Source organism: Bombus bifarius, unplaced genomic scaffold (genome assembly GCF_011952205.1).
Source record: "Bombus bifarius isolate JDL3187 unplaced genomic scaffold, Bbif_JDL3187 scf7180000009243, whole genome shotgun sequence".
NCBI classification, from domain to species: domain Eukaryota; kingdom Metazoa; phylum Arthropoda; class Insecta; order Hymenoptera; family Apidae; genus Bombus; species Bombus bifarius.
In genome coordinates this window covers 1,073,006-1,096,624 of record NW_022884989.1, presented here as the reverse complement: position 1 = coordinate 1,096,624, position 23,619 = coordinate 1,073,006, and the positions used below count along the sequence as shown (strand labels likewise).

Genomic DNA, 23,619 nt, shown 5'->3' with positions numbered 1-23,619 from the left:
TTTATAGATCTCAGTATCACCGGACATCTCGATCAGAAGACCTTAAGATGCTACTAACTCATCGAATCGAAGAAACTTTAACTTGCGTGCAACTATTCGCTCTAAACACTTCTACATCTTTCGCGACACTACACGCAGACACTCAAGTCCCAAAATTGGTTAGAAATAAGGAGTATATTTAAACTGTCAATTCAGTGTTACGATTATTCAATCCGTTCCTTTTATCTTAACCGAAATATGGAATCGGCTAATTCATGGCGTCAATTACCATATCGAGACGGGAGTTTACCACTCTCGTTGACGCGTTATATCGTGAACGCGTCTTCCCGCGACAAAAAATTGCAATTGTCACATAAATATGGGTCTTTTGAAAGTTTATTAAAAAGCATTACTTCATTAATTCCGATTTTAAAACACTTATTACTATTTTATTTGAATATAGTATTGCTCCTTCAAACTTAATTTTACTGAAATACGTGACAAGCTTCCTAGTTGTTAAGACTTCGTCCATTATATCATTAGATTATGATTATCGAACTTAGTAAAACACCCGTTACTTGCTTGCGAGTTACAGTATTGTTTTATAAAAATGATATGTCAGGCGTATTGCATTTATTTAAAGAAACAGTCTAATTATAATTAACTTTGTAGAAATATTTATAGTATTTATAGTATTGTCAACTAAGTTCATATTTTCTTAGTTTCAATAGAATTTTTGATCTATGTTTTCAGTATTTTTCTTGTAATTTTCTATGACGAAAAGTTTGAAACATAAGTAAACATCAAGTGTTTTCACAGGTTGCGTTTAAAAGTGAAATTATCTTCGAATTAAAAAAACTTCAATCACTCGTCATTATTTAGCAATACGATGTTATGATTTCGATATTCTTACTTTGATTGTAATCTTGTTCAACAATAATGTGCATTTGTTTATAAATATATTGCAATATTAAAGCAATTACACGTGTCATATCTCTTATTTCCTTTAAATTTTGTGTTTTTAATTCCACTTCCCGACAGTTGTGACTCGCGCAATTCACGAATCATGACGTATTCCTTTCGCGGCTCGCGTTACGCCTCGCGCGGACCACGAGACGTGACAATGTACATTTCAATAAACAGAATTCTGTTCTGTTATGCTTCGATTCAAAATCGTTTGCTTCCTCTAAAGACGATGTTCTGTTTACGAAAGCAGCTATATCACCTGATATTATTCAGGCGCCTTTGCCGACGCGTTATACCCGTACCTCATTCGCATACATACTTAGTTATAACGTGCAACTTTCACTGATAACGAGAGCAACATTCCAGAAGCGGCGTCTTCTGAATATTTAGAAGGTATTCGAGTTTCATGTCGAAGCAGTCGCGTATAGAGACAGTTACACGTAGGGACCCTCCTGCGAACGAGCGTGAAAACGCCTTGGTTTCCTGCTCTTTTTTCTCGTTGTCGCAGCTTTGCTCCTAACTTGCACAATTTTAAAAAATCCTTCTGACGCGAGCCTCGTAGGCGCACATTACGAATAATTGTTACCGTGGTAACAGTGGCCTGTTTCTCTGCTAAAATACACAGCGGATTTCCCGGTTAGAAAAGAAACTGAATCGTAATAGGATGTCGTCATACCAAACCATAGTAAGTTTTTTCTTTGCTTTATCTCTTTTCTTGAGCCATTGTTTAATAGTTGTTTGCTGATATGTGTTCATGTCAACTGAGTAATTTTTAGTCTGATTGTCTGTTCTTGCATGAAATATAACGGTAAGTTGTTATCCTGTGACGTTGTGAACCTCGTTTTCTGAATTGGTGTGTGGAAATTTAAGACACACGAAATTAGCTAATTCTATTCCGCGAGAATGGGAATTAAAGCAAGGCAATGTGTCGTTTCCTAAAAAATCTTACTTTAAGGTATGCAACGCTTGAACTGCAAGAAATAAGCTAAATATATGTTTGTTCTCAATATGATAGAATTATCAGGATTGTAAAAATCAGAATTATAGAAATCGGAATTATAGAAATCGGGATTACTAGTGATCTCTATTTTGTATGATAAATTTTTTGATAGACGGATTTATTTACAGTGGTTAAGCAGGAAACGATGGCTATTTAATTTGAATTTAATGCAGTAATGTGATATAATTAACACAACTAAATTGATAGTTCACAACTTCTGTCGCAACCTAGTTCAATCTTAATATTAAGCAATATACATCACATTACAATTCTCATCAACATCATGCACGATGTACGTTTGGGATGAATTGCACTTTGCGTTTCAGTTTGTTCGCTGTATACCGTAGGTCTGTTGGAACAAAGTGCAATGCTCCAGCACGTACGCGTTAACCCGGTTTCGGTGTCATCAGTGTCATCGACGTGACGAGTCGGTCATCGAGAGCCCGAATTCCGTTCAGTTCCGTTCGTTATCATCAGTCTCCTTTAATATTCTCTCCTCTGAGGTATGTACCTACAGTTATCCAAATTTGCTCTTTCTCGACTTTCCGTAGCATCGACGTCCCTGCTATTTTTGCAAAAGATGTGACGCTCCATCGCAAATTCAAACGAAAGTCAGTTATTCCAGACTTTCAGGTAGACAAATTTTCAGAGACATTTAAAAGTGTTGTGGTTATCTGATAAAAGAACACATGGGTGAATGTGAAATAGAAATGTATCTGAGTATATATGTAGGAATAATATATGTAAGTACAGTGTATGCTACTCCAGCGCACTCTGGCAGCGTTACAACACAACTCCGAAGCCATGGGCCTATAGGTATGTCGGGTTAGCATTAGAATTTAAGGCGCGTAACGATTCTTCGTTTGAGTTAGCCATCGTTTTACGAGACAGAGATTATATTTACGCGAATAAACAAGATTTTACAAAATATTATGAATATTAATTAAGTTTAATGAATGATAAGATTAACAAACGATAAATTTAACTAATAATTAGATTAAAGAATAATAAGTTTAACGAATAATAAGAGTAACGAGTAATATATCTTACGAATAATAAATTTAACGAATAATGAGATTAACGATTAATAGGTTTTACGAATAATGAATTTAATTAACGCTATTAACAATGTTCCTAGCTTCAAACGAATCCACGTTCAACGGGATAACTCTTTACTATGCGTAGAATAATTTTAAACACAAAAAAATACGATTGCTGAGACACTCGGTAAATTGCTCGATGTATCACTTTTCAAGGCGATCACACGAATGAATATCTGATGAAAATCTTTTTCGCTATAAGACTGCATTTGTTTGTTATATGCTCTCTGGAGGCATCGAGAAGGTTCCAATCGTTGTTGCTAGGCAATTTCTGTCAAAAGTTTGTTGTATACTCTTTGGAAACATCGAGAAAGATCCAAACGCCGTTACTAGGCAGTTTCTGTCTGGTGATTGATTCCTAATACAACGTGTGTCCCATTATATCGACATCTCTAAAGTACAATTCTATATGATTTCTAGGGAGAACAATACAACCGATCCATACCTTCGTCAGGCAAAACGTTTATCCCGTGACCGTGGCTACGTTCGGCGATCAGTTGTCACCTCGAACCCACTTTCGCTTTCACAAATATCAAACAATTACAAATGACAATTGCTTAATTACAGTTATGATAAAATCTAGGCTAAAGCATTAGAAGGCTTCCTCAAAATTGCAAAGGGAAGGCTCCGGTTTTCCTTTCATCTCCATGTTGATATAGTTGATGATATATGTTGGGGTTATAAGACATAACAATAGTATGTATACGAAGTTTTAGGTATATTCTTCCCGATTTTTATTACATATACTTATAGATCAGGTATATGAATCTCCATTATATAATTGTTTGCCTTTCTTCCTTCCTTCGTTAATTGCTTTCCTCTTTTGGATTCACTCTCATATTTAATTTTCCGGTTGTTCCGAGAAATGGAAGGAGACTCTCCTTTCGTTAATATATGTATATGTATTGCCTGGTGTAGTAGAAAAGAGAAACCATGAATAAGAGCGCTGAGATATTGGATGTATACAATAGAATTTAATTTTCTGAAGATGTGAAACATATGGTTTCTAATTTCTTTGTCTCGATGCAAGGAACAAATTTCCATCATATGTTTAAGTGAATTTGTTTTCTCTTTCATTTAATAGTTGTTAGACTGCGAATGTTTATAGGTTTATGAGAAATTTAAAAGTAAAATATCCTCCAGAATACATATAGTGATAGCGATATATAAAATACATACATATGTGTATACGATTATACATTAATACGATTACTATTTGTGGAGAATCGCGTCGTTTCGTAGCTGTTCAGCGTTTGAAGCGACAGTTCGTTTCGATATCATTCCCGATTTTGATTCTTGGCCGCCCAGCTGGCCATCGCATGATTAACGCAATGAGACGAAAATGCTGGAACGGAGCAGCCTACGTTTTGTGTTCGATCGATTGTCAAGCTACTTTCGCAGACAATGTTTCTCAGGAGTGAAATTCGTTTGCATCGTCGGATACGTTCGATCTTTGAACCGAGAATGACTGTTCACGTGAACGATGCTTGTTCTTCCATGTGGAATCCGAATGAATCCTAGAAATAGATATATTTTAGCGCAATGCGGAAAGTACTCTTTTTTTATCATTTTTCCGAGATTATCTTCAAATGTTACTGTTGTTGTCCGAGAGTGGTGTTAGTTTAATTACATGTTCCATAAGTTTGTTCCTTAGTTTGGTTAGTGTTACTATTTAGCCCACTACTTTGGTTTCTGGAACGTAAAACTGTCACAGCCAATATGTATCGCAGACGAATTTACTATTGAATCACAGGCGTGATGCCTTGGTCGTTGAGCGGCACATCTCTGCCCGACTTTGACCGTTGACAGCTGCTTTGTTTTTGTCGGTGATAGGTCTTCCCCTCCAGGCCCGAACGAAGCCCAACTGTGTGAATCGTGTAAACTAGGAAAATTACTACTAGGATTTGAATACGAGTCCTTTGGATTTGTAGTCGCATACAATATCCACGTCGCCACCGTAGTCATATGATATTTCTATTCTACAATTCATACTTATGGTTACAGGTGTCGGTCCTACATTGCGTTAAAACATTAAAACTCTTGTTGTCCGTTGAAACAAAAACGTGATTTGGATCTAAAATTTGATGATGTAACTGAATTAAAACTTATTTCGTATCGAAGCTTCCCTTTGCTACGCAATTTTATTTTTTTTATTATAAAATAAAACAAAAAGCATTTCGTACGATATTCAAGTATTAAAACGCGGTCGTAGAAACCTGTCCTTTCTAATCTTTCCTGCTTGTTAATAATGTCACCAATAGAATCAAAATTTGACTTTACTAGATATCAACATATCTAAAAAACACATGGAAACATGAGTAAGTTGCACAATTTCCAAGAACTGAAACACGTGATTGTAGAAATCTTTCTCTTTCTAAATTTTGTTGCTGGTTACCGGCACGGTATCGTGCACGCATTCACAATGATGATTCAAATGATGTTTTCTATCTCGTACAGTTATCCGCATCTCAAAACGATAACAGAGGAGTGAAACAACACGTTTCCCAGGGTGCGTGATAGTTTGCCGCGCGATTGCAGATGGTTTGGAGGAGCTGGTTAATTCGCTATCCCGCCGCGATTTCCGACAGCGCTCCAGGATTCCTGCGTTTGATCATGTCAGCGTAACACGCCCACGCGATATACCTCATCATCGCGATATACATCAGTGTTCCTTTGTAATTAAGCTATTTTTTTCGATTGGATAGTTAATTATTAATAATATTACACTTAAATCCGTTTATCACAACTATGATGTTAGGTCGTCTGATTCGTTCGATTTCTTCTATTTCTTCATCTCGACGTTGCCGTTGACTATAAAATTGACCATGTAAAAGAGAAAATCGTTAATTGCGGTTCAGCCATGATCAAGAATGCTGCTTATTGTGAACAATTTTACAAGATGACAGATGAAATCTCGATAAATTTAGTTTTTATTAATATTACTCTAAAATTTCTTGCAATAATTTGGTAAGAAAATTTATCAATACCGAATGCTGCATTTTTGAAATTTTTAGAACAATAACTTTGTACGAAGAAAATGCATTTCTGTATATTTTTGATTCATTCTTCTATTTTTCTTGATACTAAAAATTTAATATTACATTTTTACAATGAATTATTGAATTACTCCTAAGTAATTTAGGTAAATTTTTTATAACGAAATAACTGTTGCGAAGTCTTAGCTAAGTGGCGATCGGTTAGGATGCAACTGATCGGTTGATATGTAAAACTTTTGTGGCGGATTGGTTTGGATGCGAAGCAATAATATAGAATAACAAGAGTGAGAGATTGCTGTTGCAACCTGTCAAATATATTTCGAATAAATTAAAAACATATAAGTATAAATACTATCGAAAGACGCTCGTTCGATGTATTCGCAACGATAGCGTATGATCGCTCGCAGATAATTCGATAACTATAATCCGGATAATAACTCGGTATAAAACTCTCTCACTCGCGATCGCGTCCGTTTATTTATACTTCACGAGGAGGAGTCGGAAATTTTGAATTCATCTTCATTCGGTTGCATGTAGCGGCGACATTGTTTTGCCCCGGAGTTTATTTATCATTACGTCATTACATGAGTCGCTCTCGATCCGTCTTGTTCTATGACTCATGTGCCGCTACACTTTGAACGAGATTAGCGCTCAAGGTGGAAGCAAATTAAAGATGCCTAGTAGCAGTATGTTTTGGTTACTTATTTGCACTTTTTAGTATACACGAACAGAATCACTAACATATTCAGCTGCAGAATAATGTTATGTTTAGTTAATACGGTTTAGTGTAACTCGAACTGTATGACGTTTTGATAAAAACTGTTGTTAAATTTTGCCAATAAGCAAAGAAACCTTAAGAAGCTTCGCCTGGTCCGTATATACTAACTTTTCGTCCCCGTGTTTTCCATGCTTTAATCGTGTACACTCGTGGGCGCATATCCTGTGGTATTGCTGATTGATACCGGATGTTTACTTTAGTCCTGACCCATCAGACACTTAGGGTGTTTATTAGGCTCTTAATCGGGTCCGCATACTAAGGCTTACACCTTAGGAGGTAGGAAACTCAGACTTTTCCAAAAAAAGGCAGATGTGTTGTCCGAGTCATAAATGGACGGTCATTCCTAATCTCGAACACCAACTATTAATATTGTTCCTTTCCTTTGTGCAACGCTTTGTGTTTAACCCTGCTTTTCGAGTCACTTCCGATCTAATCGTATTTTTCTATCGCTAACAAAGTTAAATTTTAGTAAAAAAAAAAAAAAAAGAAATATAATAGGAACTACGGCAAAATTCGAGACCACGGCTGGGCCTTTAAAGGGGGATCTGAAAAGAACCGATGTTTGGACCCTTGGCGCTTTATATACGGCTATGTCACCCAGACAATTCACAATTTTCACGTCCTTCCTTTGGGCTTTCTGGATGTCCCCATACCACAATTCGTACGGCATTATTGCCCTGTCTCGTCGGCCCCGTTTTGTTAACGACATGCACTGCGGCGTTCACGGCTTCGGCCCATAAAAACAACGGTAGATTTACTTTCGAATACAGCATCGACTGGTCCGGCTCTACTACCATTCTATTTTCCCTCTCTGAGACGCAATTTCATTCAAGAGCGTATGAGACGTTAATTGTATGCTTAATCCTCTAGCTTCTTAGAAATCTTTCAACTTCTTTATTTTTAAATTCTTTCCCTCGATCACTATGAATTTCTTTGATTTTACAATTGAATTGATTTCCAATTTCCAGGCAAATGGCTTTTAGTTTTTCAATTACTTCTGACTTTTGTCGTAAGAAGTAAATCTTTGTGAATTGTGAAAAGTCACCATTAAACGTCAGAATATAAGGTTTATTGCCTAATCTCTCGACCTGCATAGGTCCACATCCATTCGTGTATATAATTACGTGATAATTAACTACCTCGTGAAAACTCGACCTATGATGTCTCCGATATGCGCGACCTTCACAGGAAATGTTTCTGTCACGCAGGGAGGACTTGCTTATGTGAGTCTATGGGGGCTGGCAAACCCACGTTCCCGAAGCCAGGGGGGACCGTCGGGACAAGCGTCCCGCTCACGTGAGTCCCCTATGTACACCGCAGGGAAGGTCGCCGGGAGTGTAAGGCCTTTAAGTACGGTTACACTCTCTACGTGACCTTGGGTAGTAGCGCACCCACGATCCTGAAGCCAAGGGTGTGACCGTCGGGGTAAGTCCCGGGATCGGACAATCGGCGTTGACCGATGTCCGTCGCCTTGAGGCCCCCGCTAACGTGAGTCCCATCTGGAACTGTTAAGCAGTGACGTGGCCGTACATCCACGCGATAGTCCCGCCAATGACTAAAGATAGTACCACGGGGGTCGAGTATAAAGCACGGAGGGAGTTGCGACCCCTCAGGTCAGCCAATTTGGGTTGGACTCGTGGTGGCAGTGATTGATGGTCAAGAGCTAGCAAGATGGCCCATTTAAGGGGTGTTGGCTGCACCGAATGGCCGTCGGCGGGTGAGCAGCGTCCCACCTGCTCCGGAACCGTCCTGGAGAGACGGTAGGGCTTGGAAAGTGCCCCGTTCGACCTGAGACGAGTGACAGCCCCTGCAGGCTTAACTAATCCAGGTAGCAAGGTATTGGGTACCTTGTGCGCTGGTTGGGCGTAACCCCAACCCCTATGGCCCTGGGAGTGCCCGGGTCCAGTATAGTGTCTACGCTCAGGAATGAACCCGTAACTAAAAGACACACTAGGTGTCGTCTATAACTTTCATAATCAAATTCTTTAAAAAACGCTAACATGTTTGACGTCTTGATGACAAAGCCGCTAGTGCCATAACTGCAGTGTGTCCGCGTTTGACTGCGCTTTGAGTTGTAAAACGTGACAGGTGCCAAAGGAATATACAGCGTATCAATCTAACAGTGCGTTTATTAATGTTACTAGTTAGTACTAGTGTTAGTAATAGTGTTACTATGTTGCCTGGACCGAACTCGGACTCTAGCCTCGCATTCTCTGCCACGAGCTATCTTTGTTTCCCTTTTTTATATGGTGCCAAGGTTCTTGAAAGAGAAAGATTCTTCCGGAGTAGGCGAATTGTTTTTCCTTGCCGAAGGTTCTTGCGCTTTTTAGAAAGTGCTAGTCTTTTCCTTTATGACATCCTGGCATCGGACATCGTTTCGCTGGCCATGTGACCAGTACGTGCGCTTCAACCCTGGATCTTTCTCTATCGCCTTGTGCCGCTACAGCTTCTTGTTTTCATCAGTACATACATATTATTAATTTCGCTTCTTTTCTTTGTACCATGTTTTTTGTTTAACCGTGCTCTTTTGAGTAACTTCCAGCCTAATCTTATTTTTCTATCACTAACAAAGTTAAATTTTAGTAAAAAAAAAAGAGGAAATATTATAGGAACTACGGCAAAATTAGAGACTACGTGGAGCCCGTATTGCCGGTTTGATGGCTAAGGAAGGAAAGTACGGGCCCTTGGTGCATATAGTATACGGCTATTCCATCCAGAGGACTGTGCTTACCAATATTTACACCTGTGCTGTGCATTACATCCTTCCTTCTTCTGTGCTTCCTGGAGGCCCGACCAACGTCAGTGTTATTTTGCGGACATAGATGTTTCCACTCTGTAACTGTTAGTGTTTGTCGGAGGGAGGTGTTAGTTGAATGGCCTTAAAATTTATTTGTTAGTATATGTTATGTTTACTAATCTATTATAATCTATTACTTTGGAATGTCAAAACTGTCACAGCCATTATGTATCCCAGACTGTTAATATTGAATCACAAGGGTGATGAGCCTGGTTTTGTTGAGCGGCACCATCTTCTGCCCGACTTTGACCTCTGACGGCTTCCCTTTATTTTGGTCGGTGTTAGGTCTTCCCCTCCAGCCTCGGACGAAGCCCTCAAGTTGGAATTCTGTAAACTAGAAAAATTACGATTAGGATTTGAACACAGGTCCTTTGGATTTGTAGCCGTAAACTATATCCACGTCGCCACCGTAGTCATATGATATTTCTATTCTAGAACTCATACTTAAGGTTACAAGTGTCGGGCCTACATTGCTTAAAATTTCATTGGAACATTAAAACTCTTGTTGTCCGTTGAAAGTGTGATTTAGATCTAAAAATTGGGTTATTAAATTAAATTAAATCTTGTTTTATATCGAAGCTTCCCTTTGCTACGCAATTTTACTTTTTTTACTAGAAAATCAAACAAAAAGCATATTGTACGATTTCGAGGATTATAACGCGGTCGTAGAAACCCGCCCTCTGTAATCTTTCCTGCTTGTTAATGATGTCACCAATAAAATCAAAATTTGATTTTACTAGATATCAAAATATCTAAAAAAAAAAAACATAAAAACACAATTAAATCGCTCAATTTCCAATTATTCCTTCCGTTTCTAAATTTCCCTGCTGGTTAGCAGTACTGTATGGTTCATGCATTCACAGAAATGATGTTTTCTGCCGTGTACAGTTAGTCGCATCTCGAAACGATGGCATAAGAGTGGCAACACGTTTCCCAAGGTGCGTGATAGTTGCCGCGCGGTTGCAGACAGTTTGAAAGAGTCCCTTAATTCGGTATCCCGCCGCGATTTCCGGCAGCGCTCCATGAATACTGCGCTTGATCATGTCGGCGTAACACGCCCACGCGATGTACCTACATCAGTGTTCCTTTGTAATTAAACTTATCTTCGATTGGGTAGTTAATAATTAATAGTATTCCACTTAAATCTGTTTATCACAACCATGATGGTGAGTCATCTTATGCGTTCGGTTTCTTCTATTTCTTCATCGTGACGTTGCCGTTGACTATAAAATTGCCCATGTAAAAGCGGAAAGCGACTCGTGAGATGCGATCGTATAACGACATCGAGCACCAACCCGTTAATTGCGGTTCAACCAGACATGAGATAGTTTGCTATTAATACATAAATAAATTAATAAATAATACAACGCTGCTAGAATGTGGATAATTTCGAAACAAACTCCTAAACGAACCTCTGGTGATACGTGCCACCATGTGTGCGATATTTTATTATTTGGAACTTGTATAACAATACAATAATCCATTCCGCGATCAAGATGGTCAACAGCTGTTCAAACATACTTGTACGGGCCCGCGATAATCTTAAAATACCGTTAATTGCCGTCATCAGATTTAGATTTTTCTTACTATCGAGGCCCTTAATTTATACAATGTATCGTTCAAGTCGAGACACTCCTTTGGGTTATTGTTCATTGCGGTAAATCATGCGAAAAGCGAGTTTTGTCATGTGGGATGTTCGAGGAAGACTTCTATCCACGAGTGACCGTTGGTGGTGGGCGGACAGCATCAATCACTAGTTTTCCTTATAGTTCTCACCGTCAGCGATCATCTCCGATAGAACACACCTTAAGGTGCTACTAACTCATCGAATCGACGAAACCTGAACTTGCGTGCTACTATTCGCTGTAAACACTCCTACATTTCTCGCAGAACTACACGCAGACACTCAAGTCTCGAAAGTTGTTGGAAATAATGAATATATTTAAACTATTAATTCAGTGTTACGATCATTCAAACCATTCCTGTTATCTTAACCGAAATATGGAATCGCCTGAGTAGTGGCGTCGCGATACAGTTGATCATGGAGAAATAAAAAAAATTATCAATTGTTCCATAAATATAGATCTTATTCAATATAAATAAATATTTTAAGCATTATGTATTTAAATATCTTTATATTATATGTTTCAATATAGTATTGCTCCTTCAAACTTAATTTTACTGAAATACGTGACAAGCTTCCTAGTTGTTAAGACTTCGTCCATTATATCATTAGATTATGATTATCGAACTTAGTAAAACACCCGTTACTTGCTTGCGAGTTACAGTATTGTTTTATAGAAATGATATGTCAGGCGTATTGCATTTATTTAAAGAAACAGTCTAATTATAATTAACTTTGTTGGAATATCTATAGTATTTATAGTATTGTCAACTAAGTTCATATTTTCTTAGTTTCAATAGAATTTTTGATCTATGTTTTCAGTATTTTCTTTGTAATTTTCTATGACGAAAAGTTTGAAACATAGGTAAACATCAAGTGATCCCACAGGTTGCGTTTAAAAGTGAAATTATCTGCGAATTAAAAAAACTTCAATCACTCGTCATTATCTAGCAATACGATGTTATGATTTCGATATCCTTAGTTAGATTGTAATCTTGTTCGATAATAATGTGCATTTGTTTATAAATTTATTGCAACATAAAAGCAATTGCACGTATCACATCTCTTATTTCCTTTAAATTTTGTGTTCTCAATTCCATTTCCCGACAGTTGTGACTCGCGCAATTCGCGAATCATGACGTATTCCTTTCGCGACTCGCTTTACGCCTCGCGCGGACCGCGAGACGTGACAATGTACATTTCAATAAACAAAATTCTGTTCTATTATGCTTCGATTCAAAATCGTTTGCTTCCTCTAAAAACGATGTTGTGTTTACAAAAGCAGCTATATCACCTGATATTATCCAGGCGCCTTTGCCGGCGTGTTATACCCGTACACCGTTCGCATACATACTTAGTTATAACGTGCAACTTTCACTGATAACGAAAGCAATATTCCAGAAGCGACATCTTCTGAATATTTAGAAGGTATTCGAGTTTCATGTCGAAGCAGTCGCGTATAGAGACAGTTACACGTAGGGACCCTCCTGCGAACGAGCGTGAAAACGCCTTGGTTTCCTGCTCTTTTTTCTCGTCGTCGCAGCTTTGCTCCTAACTTGCACAATTTTAAAAAATCCTTCTGACGCGAGCCTCGTAGGCGCACATTACGAATAATTGTTACCGTGGTAACAGTGGCCTGTTTCTCTGCTAAAATACACGGCGGATTTCCCGGTTAGAAAAGAAACTAAATCGTAATAGGATATCGTTATACCAAACCATAGTAAGTTTTTTCTTTGCTTTATCTTTTTTCTTGAGCCATTGTTTAATAGTTGTTTGCTGATATGTGTTCATGTCAACTGAGTAATTTTTAGTCTGATTGTCTGTTCTTGCATGGAATATAACGGTAAGTTGTTATCCTCTGACGTTGTGAACCGCGTTTTCTGAATTGGTGTGTGGAAATTTAAGACACACGAAATTAGCTAATTCTATTCCGCGAGAATGGGAATTAAAACAACGCAATGTGTCGTTTCCTAAAAAATCTTACTTTAAGGTATGCAACGCTTGAACTGCAAGAAATAAGCTAAATATATGTTTGTTCTCAATATGATAGAATTATCAGGATTGTAAAAATCAGAATTATAGAAATCGGAATTATAGAAATCGGGATTACTAGTGATCTCTATTTTGTATGATAAATTAATGAAAGATGGTTTTATTTACAGTGGTTAAACAGGAAACGATGTCTATTTAATTTGAATTTAATGCAGTAATGTGATATAATTAACACAACACGCACGTGTTCCGTAACTGTCCGTGATCATGGTCACGTACGCCTTCTTTCCAGTAACTATTTGACTGAATGACCCGAGGCATATTGATGGGCCCCATGGCCCATGGAAGTTTCCCACCCCGTTGAGCCTGTCGACACTTACGTTTTCTAGTAACACTGTATATATTTCGTCGGGACATTGTTCGACAAATTTAAGAAAATAGATCATAAGCTTGGGGACACGACGTTTATCGATTAAGCGTAGGTAACACCATACATAAAGCTAGAAATTCCCTGCCAATATATGTCGTTAAGCTATCTATATGTAATAGCATCTGAAGCAAGCAAAGTGAAATAAACGACGATCTTTGAACGTTGATACGCTTATTTCTGCCTGGATTTAATATCAAGAAACGAGGTCTTTTTATTCGATACAGATTTTCCGAATATAATAATTTGTACGCGTGTACTGAATTGATTTCTGCATTTTTCACATTTTCTTTCGCAACCTAGTTCAGTCTTAATATAACAATATACATCATATTATAATTCTCATCAACATCATGCACGATATACGTTTGGAATGAATTGCACTTTGCGTTTCAGTTTGTTCGCTGTACACCATGAGTCCGTTAGAACAAATTGCAATGCTCCAGCACGTACGCGTTAACCCGGTTTCGGTGTCATCAGTGTCATCGACGTGACAAGTCGGTCATCGAGAGCCCGAATTCCGTTCAGCTCCGTTCGTTATCATCAGTCTCCTTTAATATTCTCTCCTCTGAGGTATGTACCTACAGTTACTCGAATTTGCTCTTTCCCGACTTTCCGTAGCATCGACTTCACTGCTATTTTTGCAAAAGATGTGACGCTCCATCGCAAATTCAAGCGAAAGTCAGTTATTCCGGACTTTCAGGTAGACAAATTTTCAGAGATATTTAAAAGTGTTGTGGTTATCTGATAAAGGAACACGTGGATGAATGTGGAATAGAAATATATCTGAGTATAAATGTAGGAATAGCATAAGTACAGTGTATGCTACTCCAGCGCACTCTGGCAGCGTTACGTTACAACACAGCTCCGAAACCATGGTCCTATAGGTATTTATATAATTACGAAAACTGACCTGACTATACCTCGATGCACTAACCCGATCACAATATATGAAAGCATGTTCCTAAAAAGGTTATGAGGCTGAAAGACACTTCTTATTGATTTAGTGCTAGATAATTTTTTATGGCTACAAAGGCCAGGAGAACTAAGTTATAGTGCAGATGTAGAGTTTTCCTAGAAGTAAGGCTTACATCAACAAAAAGTAAAGAATCCCGTATGGTGTAGACTTTTATGTATTGTAGTCTCCTGAAAAAACCGTTGAGAAAATTCCGATGAACTACAGATAGTGAAGAAATGAAAGGCCCCTACCGAGCCTGGTAGGATGGAACATTCCAATGGGCCAAGCGGGCCAACAATATGCCCTTTAGCAGAATAGGCAATCGAAAAAGGTGCTCCCAACCGTCTTGGGTTACCAACAGCTGCAAGATAGATGTGCATGGTAGGGGAACCGAAAACCGTGGAATAAAAGGACGTTTTGGTGGAGAGAATAGTCAGTTACGAGTAAGTTGGGACTAGATGCAGTCACAAGTTAGTCGTTATACATTAGTCGTGGAATATTTGTTAGTATTGAGTTGTTACTCAGAAATTGACTAGTTGTACAAATTTAGTTGTTTTAGTTGTATTGCATTACTATGTCAAGAAATAACTCTAGTTAAATAATCATCGTTTCAATCATTATAAATACATCAAATAAATAGAGATCACTATATTTGCGGGAGCTCGAGTGGAAAAGGCACAAAAAGGAAAGCGAAATCTTTAACAGAATTATTCGTGTAGTAATTGTGAGAATGAATTGAAGTCGAATTAAATCTTTATTCGCAATAAGCGATGGATCAAACGCGGATAATACCATCATTGATGTCGAAGAAAGAAGCATTGTTTACGATAAGCTGACGCGAATAGAAACAATGAAAGTTGCCGAGTTGAAAGATGAACTCAAGAAACGAAGATTGAAAAGAATTCGTAAGAAGGAAGAGCTGCAAGAGCGTCCAAGAGCTTTCATCGCCTTGGCGATTGAGCATGGCGAGTACGAAGAAGAGAAAGAAGATGTCGAAGAGCGCGACGTGTTCGAAACGCGCGTTCGAATCGACAGCAGGAGCGCACTCGTCTTTAACGTTCAAGGATGCCCTGTAAGAGGCCATGAAGGAAAACGCGAAGATGAAATGCATGCGAGTCGAAGAAAAATCCAAGAGGATGGAACGCGATGGAGCTTTCTGTGCGGAAGTAAAAATCACCTAAGTAAGTGCAAGCTGCCTAATGAAAAGCAGAGTTGCCAGGTTTTTCAAATGCCAGAAGTACGGGCACATCACATCGCAATTTAACAATGTAAGTCCCCTAAGAATGCATGTAGTGTGTCGCATTCGTTAGAGAAAATCGTTATAGAGACGTTAAGATCGGAGATTGCAATTTGATCGCATTGATAAACACCGGTATCGATCAATGCGAGCGGATCAATACGTCAGTCTCAATCTGACTTTGCAAGCTCGATCGTGGTCGAAAAAGGAAACGGATCTCTTCGTGTTTCTATTGGAAAAAGTAGGAAAGAATGCAAGGCAGTTGTAGTTCCCGCGAGTCTTTCTTGTCGCGAGGATACCGTCGTCATAAACAAAAATTAATTAGATGTATCAGTTATTCTGGAATTTGAGTGGGCTTTGGTACGACACAGATAGCACATAAGTCCTTTTCGTGAAGTTTAAAATTCCTACCTCCCTAGTTATAAAACTTATAGTGCGTCAAGAAGGTGCCTGCCACCCGGAGTTCTCGACGGGTCCGTCCTAAAGTTAAACATAAACACCAGATGATATATACTCACGACGGTAGGATAGTTACCAAATTGGATAGGAACAGATTCCCTCCTCAAAGGAAATATGGTCAGAAAAATACCCCCTGAACGGAGAGCTACGATATAAGGATCAGGCGCTTCAACAGATGAGTATTCAGTCTTCATCACACACTCGGCAAGAGAAGCTCATCATGCACCAGCCTTAGTAGAAACTCCTTACGCACTGCTGCGTTTCTACTAAACAGTGTAAATAAACCAAGTGGACACAACATTACTCTACATCTTTAATCTTCCGCCACTTTCACCGTTAATGGCATTCAAGGTTCGCGATATCCACCGACCAGTCGCAACCTGGCTGATCGCCACATCGCTACATAGAGTTGGTAATAGCAACATCGGTTACAACGGACATAACCGCGGTAGCTTCTGATGGAGACAATATGGACGGTTGCGAAGTGGATTTCGTAGAATTCACGGAGTATCCTGTGAAATGTACAATCGAAGAATCAAAATCCAGCACGTGTATGTCGGAAAATGCGACTGTAAAACGTCGAAAGGATCCTTAATAATACCCGTAAGCAACGAAGTCCACCAGTCACGAAAAACTACGTCACGCTTGTCAACAGCCTACAATACGCTAATCCACAGAGGTCGTGGTCGAATGTGGAACCGGAAAATCCCGAGATTGTCCATTGTTGAAGCAAAATGAAAAGATCCGAGAACCTTGGCGTCTCCGTAGAAAAGAAAAAATATGTTGGACCTTTCTACGTGATTTCGAAGATGGATGTAAATGTAGTGGCAGCCAAATCGAAGCAGTTTCGAATGGGTGCCGAGATCGTTGAGGCTCGTGGATGTGGACTGCGTGGTATGTTGATTGTTGCTGTAAACCGTAGAATTGCAAATAGCGAAAGAACCGACTTTAGCTTTCTGTGATGAACTAGGTGACACGTCGAGCAATATTCTTGTACGCACTCGAAACAACTTCAAGATGTCGACGCTGAAACAGGAGAAAACGAATCAGCCGATACCCTATCTCGGTTAAGATCATAGGGGTGGTTCGAATGATATTAACACTGAGTTAAGAATTTAAATACGACTCTTTGTTTCCGACAACTTTTAAAATCTGGAAAGTGCGTTTAGACCGATGAGTTGTTAACAAATGAAGTTCGGAGATTGTGAGGTCGAGGAGCAAAACTACTGATCGGTGTGCCTGGAACACGAGACAGGCGGATTCGTTTATTACAATTTTCATGGAGGAAGTGAGGACAGCGGTCATTGCTGCTAATTGGAAAACTGGTGGATAAGGATGGGACGGACACTTTTCCCGTTCCTTACCGTGACGAGCAATAAGGAGCGTCGCAACGTTAAGGATGCGTCGTATAAATTAAGGGCTTCGACAGTAAGTAAAAATCTAAATGTTGAGTGACAATAGACTTGGTCGCAGTAAACAGGAGTTTAGGCACGGCAATTAACGATTCCTTCGGATTATTGCGGGTCCGAACAAGTATGTTTGAACTGATGATATATGTTGATATAGTTGATGATATATGTTGGGGTCATAAGACATAACAATAGTATGTATACGAAGTTTTAGGTATATTCTTCTTGATTTTTATTACATATACTTATAGATCAGGTATATCAATCTCCATTATATAATTGTTTGCCTTTCTTCCTTCCTTCGTTAATTGCTTTCATCTTTTGGATTCACTCTCATATTTAATTTTCCGGTTGTTTCGAGAAATGGAAGGAGGCTCTCCTTTCGTTAATATACGTATATGTATTGCCTGGTGTAGTAGAAAAGAGAAACCATGAATAAGAGCGCCGAGATATTGGACGTATACAATAGAATTTAATTTTCTGAAGATGTGAAACATATTTTTCTTTTTAATTTCTTTGTCTCGATGCAAGGAACAACTTTCAATCATATGTTTAAGTGAATTTGTTTTCTCTTTCATTTAATAGTTGTTAGACTGCGAATGTTTATAGGTTTATGAGAAATTTAAAAGTAAAATATTCTCCAGAATACATATAGTGATAGCGATATACAAAATACATACATATGTGTATACGATTATGCATTAATACGATTACTATTTGTGGAGAATCGCGTTGTTTCGTAGCTGTTCAGCGTTTGAAGTGACAGTTCGTTTCGATATCATTCCCGATTTTGATTCTCGGCCGCCCAGCTGGCCATCGCATGATTAACGCAATGAAACGAAAATGCTGGAACGGAGCAGCCTACGTTCTGTGTTCGATCGATTGTCAGGCTACTTTTGCAAAAAATGTTTCCCAGTAGTGAAATTCGTTTGCGTCGTCGGATACGTTCGATCTTTGAACCGAGGAAGACTGATCTCGTGAACGATGCTCGTCCTTCCATGTGGATTCCGAATGCATTCTAGAAATAGATATATTTTAACGTATTGAGGATATTACTCTTGTTTTAATCGTTTTTTCTGAGATTATTAGGAAACAATTAACATACGTGCATTTAACTGCAATGAACAGAATTAGCAATAAAAATGAAAGTAATGAATATGAATAATACTATAGAATTTTATATAGATTGCTTGTTCGTAGTTTCTTCCGAAGAATTCTTTTTCATGGAAGGAACAATTACATACATGCCATCTAGTTCCTTATAAATACGTTTATTAGATCCACGCAATTATCGATGTAACCGCGTGTTGCATGTAGTTTATCCACTCTGCTACCAAGAAAGCCGGCACAGTCAATTGAATGAAGCGCGGTTACAGCTGCGTCAATCGCTTTTCCGCGTCCAAAGCTGTTGCTTCGATTCATCGAGTCAAGTTTCTAAGATCGTGTGAAAGTAACCATTACGATCTGTCTGTGATCAAGAATGCTGCTTATTGTGAGCAATTTAATGGGACGATAGGTGAAAGCTCGATCAATTTAGTATACATTAGTCTTACTCTAAAATTTCTTACAAAAATTTGGTAAGAACATTTGTCAAGACTGAACGCTGCTTTTTTGAAACTTTTTACAACTAGAACTTTATACGAAAATGCATTTCTGTATATTTTTGATCGATTCTTCTACTTTCTTGGTTTCCAAAATTTAATATTACATTTTTGTAATGAATTAGTTATTGAATTACTCCTATGTAATTCAGGTAAACATTTTAGAACCGTATAATATGTTGCAATTTTTTGACGTTATAAAGAGCTTTTTCCTTCTAGTTTCTGTCAGTATGCTATAGCTGTAACAATAGTTACATACCTACTATTAACTTCGTTCCTTTCCTTTGTGCAACGCTTTGCGTTTGGTCCTGCTTTTTCAAGTCACTTGTGACCTAATCGTACTTTTCTATCGCTAACAAACTTAAATTTTAGTAAAAAAAGAAATATTATAGGAACTACGGCAAAATTAGAGCCTACGGGGAGCCCGTACTTCCGATTCTGGGCCTGGAGAATGACAGTACGGGCCCTTGGCGGTATACAGCTATTCCATCCAGAAAGTCGTGCTCACACCGTAGTCGCAATGATCCTTCGTTTCCATGTTCATCTTCAGGACTTCCTGGAGGGGTTCCCGATCCCACGTCAGCGTTATTTTGCGGACATCGATGTTCCGCTTTTCAGATGTCAGTGTTCCTGTCCGGGGTTCGGATAGGGTTAGAATATAAATAAATAGTTGCTTAATCTGTCTTATGAACTATGGTGCAACTATGTACAGTGCTGCTTTGAACTATGGTGCATTTATGTACAGTGCTCCTTAACTATAAACTATCACAGGTTTATTTTTGTTGAGCTATGGGCGGGACATCTCTGCCCGACTTTGACCGCTGACGGCTTCTTTATTTTGGTCGGTGTTGCTGCTCTTCCCCTCCAGCCCCGGGCGAGGCCCATCTGTAATTATCGTGTAAACTAGGAAAATTACGACTAGGATTTGAACACGGGTCCTTTGGATTTGTAGCTGTATACAATATCCACGTCGCCACCGTAGTCATATGATATTTCTATTCTAGAACTCATACTTAAGGTTACAAGTGACGGGCCTACATTGCTTGGAATTTCGCTGATACATTAAAACTCTTGCTGTTCGTTAAAAGCGAGATTTAGATCTAAAATTCGATGATGTAACTGAATTAAAACTTGTTTTGTATCGCAACTTCCCTTTATTACCCAATTTTATTTTTTTTATTATAAAATAAAACAAAAAGCATGTCGTACGATATTCAAGGATTAAAACGCGGTCGTAGAGTCTGCACTTTTTAATATTTCCTGCTTGTTAATAATGTCACCAATAAAATCAAACTTTGATTTTACTAGATATCAAAATATCTAAAAAAAAACACATGAAAACATGAGTAAGTCGCACAATGTCCAAGAATTGAAACACATGATTGTAGAAACCTCTTCCTTTCTGTATTTTGTTGCTGGTTACCAGCACGGTATCGTGCACACATTCGCAATGATGATTCAGATGATGTTTTCTATCTCGTACAGTTATCCGCATCTCGAAACGATGGTAACTGAATGAAACAACACGTTTCCCAGAATGCGTGATAGTTTGCGGCGCGGTTGCAGACGGTTTGAAGGAGTTCCTTAATTCGCTATCCAGCCGCGATTTCCGCCTTTTTTTATCCGCTACTGGATAATACGAGGCTCGGCAAGATGATGGCATCTCTACCTACCAAACACCTCTCCTCAGTCTCTATTCTCTGTCGATACAAGAACAAACCATTTTTTTTTTTTTTTTTTTTTTCGTGGAGGAAACCTTCATAGGCGCCCCGCGCCCTCCGGGGAGAGGGCGCTGGGTAGTGCCGGATTCGTACCGGCTAAAACCTCCATGGTGGCCTGTCCTGACGCCTGAGTCGAGATGCACCCGGGATCTCTCCCGAATTACTACCGGTTACCCCCGGGCGTTTATCTCTCCTTTTTTGTTGAAGGGAGGCGTCCTGCTCTTCTTGGACCGCTGGGGGGGACCACGCCCCCTAGCGCCTCGCTCCTGCTGCGTCATCCTGGGGACCCCGTCCCCTGACGCCTCTTCCTGGTTCTTCGCGCTCCTACGGTGGCCGCGGCGGCGCCGGTGGCGGCGTCGCGCCCCTGCGGCGCGTTGTGTTCCTCGGGCGCTGCGATGTCCTGGACGGATCGCGAGCTCGCTCCCGGTTTCTTTCCGCCCGCTCCTTCGCCAGCATGACCTGCTCGCAGTAGGTGCGGATGGCGGCGAACTCCTGGCGCCCTCTGAGCATGGCCGCGACGACCGCTTCGGGGGCTAAGCTCTCGCCGATTTCGAGCCGTAGGACGCGTCGTGGTTCCGCCCACGCCGGACAGAACTCCAGCGTGTGTTGCGCCGTGTCCTCCTCTTCCTCGCAGTGGTGACAGACGGACGTCGCCTCTCGCCGAATCCTTAGCAGGTACTCGCCGAACACTCCGTGGCCGGTGAGCACCTGCGTCATCCTGAAGGTCAGCGGCGCTCCGCCTCGATCCCTCCAGGCCTTCCAGTTGGGAAGTACGGCGCGAACGGCCCGGTGCGGCCGCACGGCGTCCTCCTGGATCAGCTGCGAGCGCCATCGTTCCCACGTCTCCTTCTTCGCCTCTTCCCGGATGTTCGGGGCCGGCTGGCTGGCGGTCGATGGCGTCGGGCCCCTCTGGTGTTTGTACACGCGTTCGAGCGCCAGGGCTTGCAGCTCGAACGGGGGGGGGGGATGCCGCCAGCACGGCCGCCGACGCGTACGATGTCGTCCTGTAGCCTCTCGCTATGCGGATAGCGGTCGTCCTCTGTAGCCTCCGCAGCAAGGTCAGGCTGCGGCGACTGGCCGTCAAGCTTTTGGCCCAGACGGGTGCCCCGTAGAGGACTCGGGACCGAACCACTCCCTCGTAGAGTCGGCGGATTCTCGATCCTGCTCCGCCGATGTTCGGTAGGAGGCCGCACAGGGCGTTGGCTGCGGCCGTCGCCTTCGGGACCAGTTGCTCGAAGTGCGGTCCGAAGGTCCATCTGCTGTTGATCGTGAGACCCAGGTACTTCATCTGGCGTTTCACCGGGACCTCTTCTCCGCCGATGTTCACTGACAGTCCGGGAGGAGGTGTTCCTCTTCGTCGCTGATCGAAGAACCACAGTGCCTCGGATTTGGCCGGCGACACCGTCAGGCCGAGCCTTCGAATGGCGCGCACCGCGCACGCCACGGCGTCCTCCGTGCGATTCGCCGTGTCGTGCCACCACCGTCCCCCGGCCAGGACCAGGGTGTCGTCGGCGTAGCACACCATGCCTGCTCCCGGGGGCATCGGACATCGGAGGACGGAGTCGTAGGCCGTGATCCAGAGTATCGGTCCCAACACCGACCCCTGCGGAACGCCGCGCTCGATCCGTCTTCTTTCCTCCCCGTCCCTTCCGGCGTAGACAATGTATCTGTCGGTCAGGTACGCTCGGATGATCCCTACCAGGTACGCCGGGACCTCGAAGTGTCGCAGGGCTTCCACGATCCTGGCCAGGGGATCGAGTTGAAGGCGTTGGTGACGTCGAGTGATACCGCTACTGCCACCCCTTCTCGAGAGACCTTGTCTTCGGCCATGGTCTTCACCCTCTTCACCGCGTCCACGGTCGGGCGCCCTCTCGGTCATGTGAGCCTCCAGCCGGGCGGCGATGATCCTTTCGAGCATCTTGCCCACCTCGTCCAGCAGGCATATCGGCCTGTACGCGGACGGCGGGTGTGTTCAGTGGTCCTTTCTGCGTTGCGGGGGCACTCTGTTTCGGTGCGCCTGCCGTCCTGCCGGGCTGGGGCTGCTGCTGCCGTGCCCGCGTCGGTGGTGGCGCGGTCGGTCCTCTTCTTGCCGCCTCTCCTTCGGCGGCGACGGAGTCTTGGACCAACGTTGTTGGGCTCCAGGTCGGCCAATGTTCTTGGTCTTGTTGTAGCCACTCTGAACCCGTTTTTCCAAATGCTTGGGCGCAAGAATTCCTTGAGCGGCTGGCCTCGGGAGATATGTTTCGCGAAGTTATCGGTGGTAGGTACATGGTAGGTTTTCAATTAATAGTATTCCACTTAAATCCGTTTATCGCAAACATGATAGTGAGTTGTCTTACCCGTTCGATTTCTTCTATTTCATCATTGCGACTTTGCCGTTGATTATAAAATAGCCCATGTAAAAGCGGAAAACGACTCGTGAGATGCGCCCTTCTAGCGATATCGTGCACGAATTCGTTAATTGCGGTTCAGCCAGCCATGGGATGGTTTACGATTAATAAATCGCTGCGCCGTACAACGCTGCTAGAATGCGTATGATTTTGAAATGAAATCCTAAACGAACCTCTGGTGATAT

At 41.1% G+C, this 23,619-nt stretch overlaps 1 pseudogene; it reads left to right on the top strand.

Annotated features, from left to right (window-relative positions):
• Positions 1-17,047: 17,047 nt before the first annotated feature.
• LOC117214832 lies at positions 17,048-17,384 on the top strand (annotated as a pseudogene).
• Positions 17,385-23,619: the final 6,235 nt, after the last annotated feature.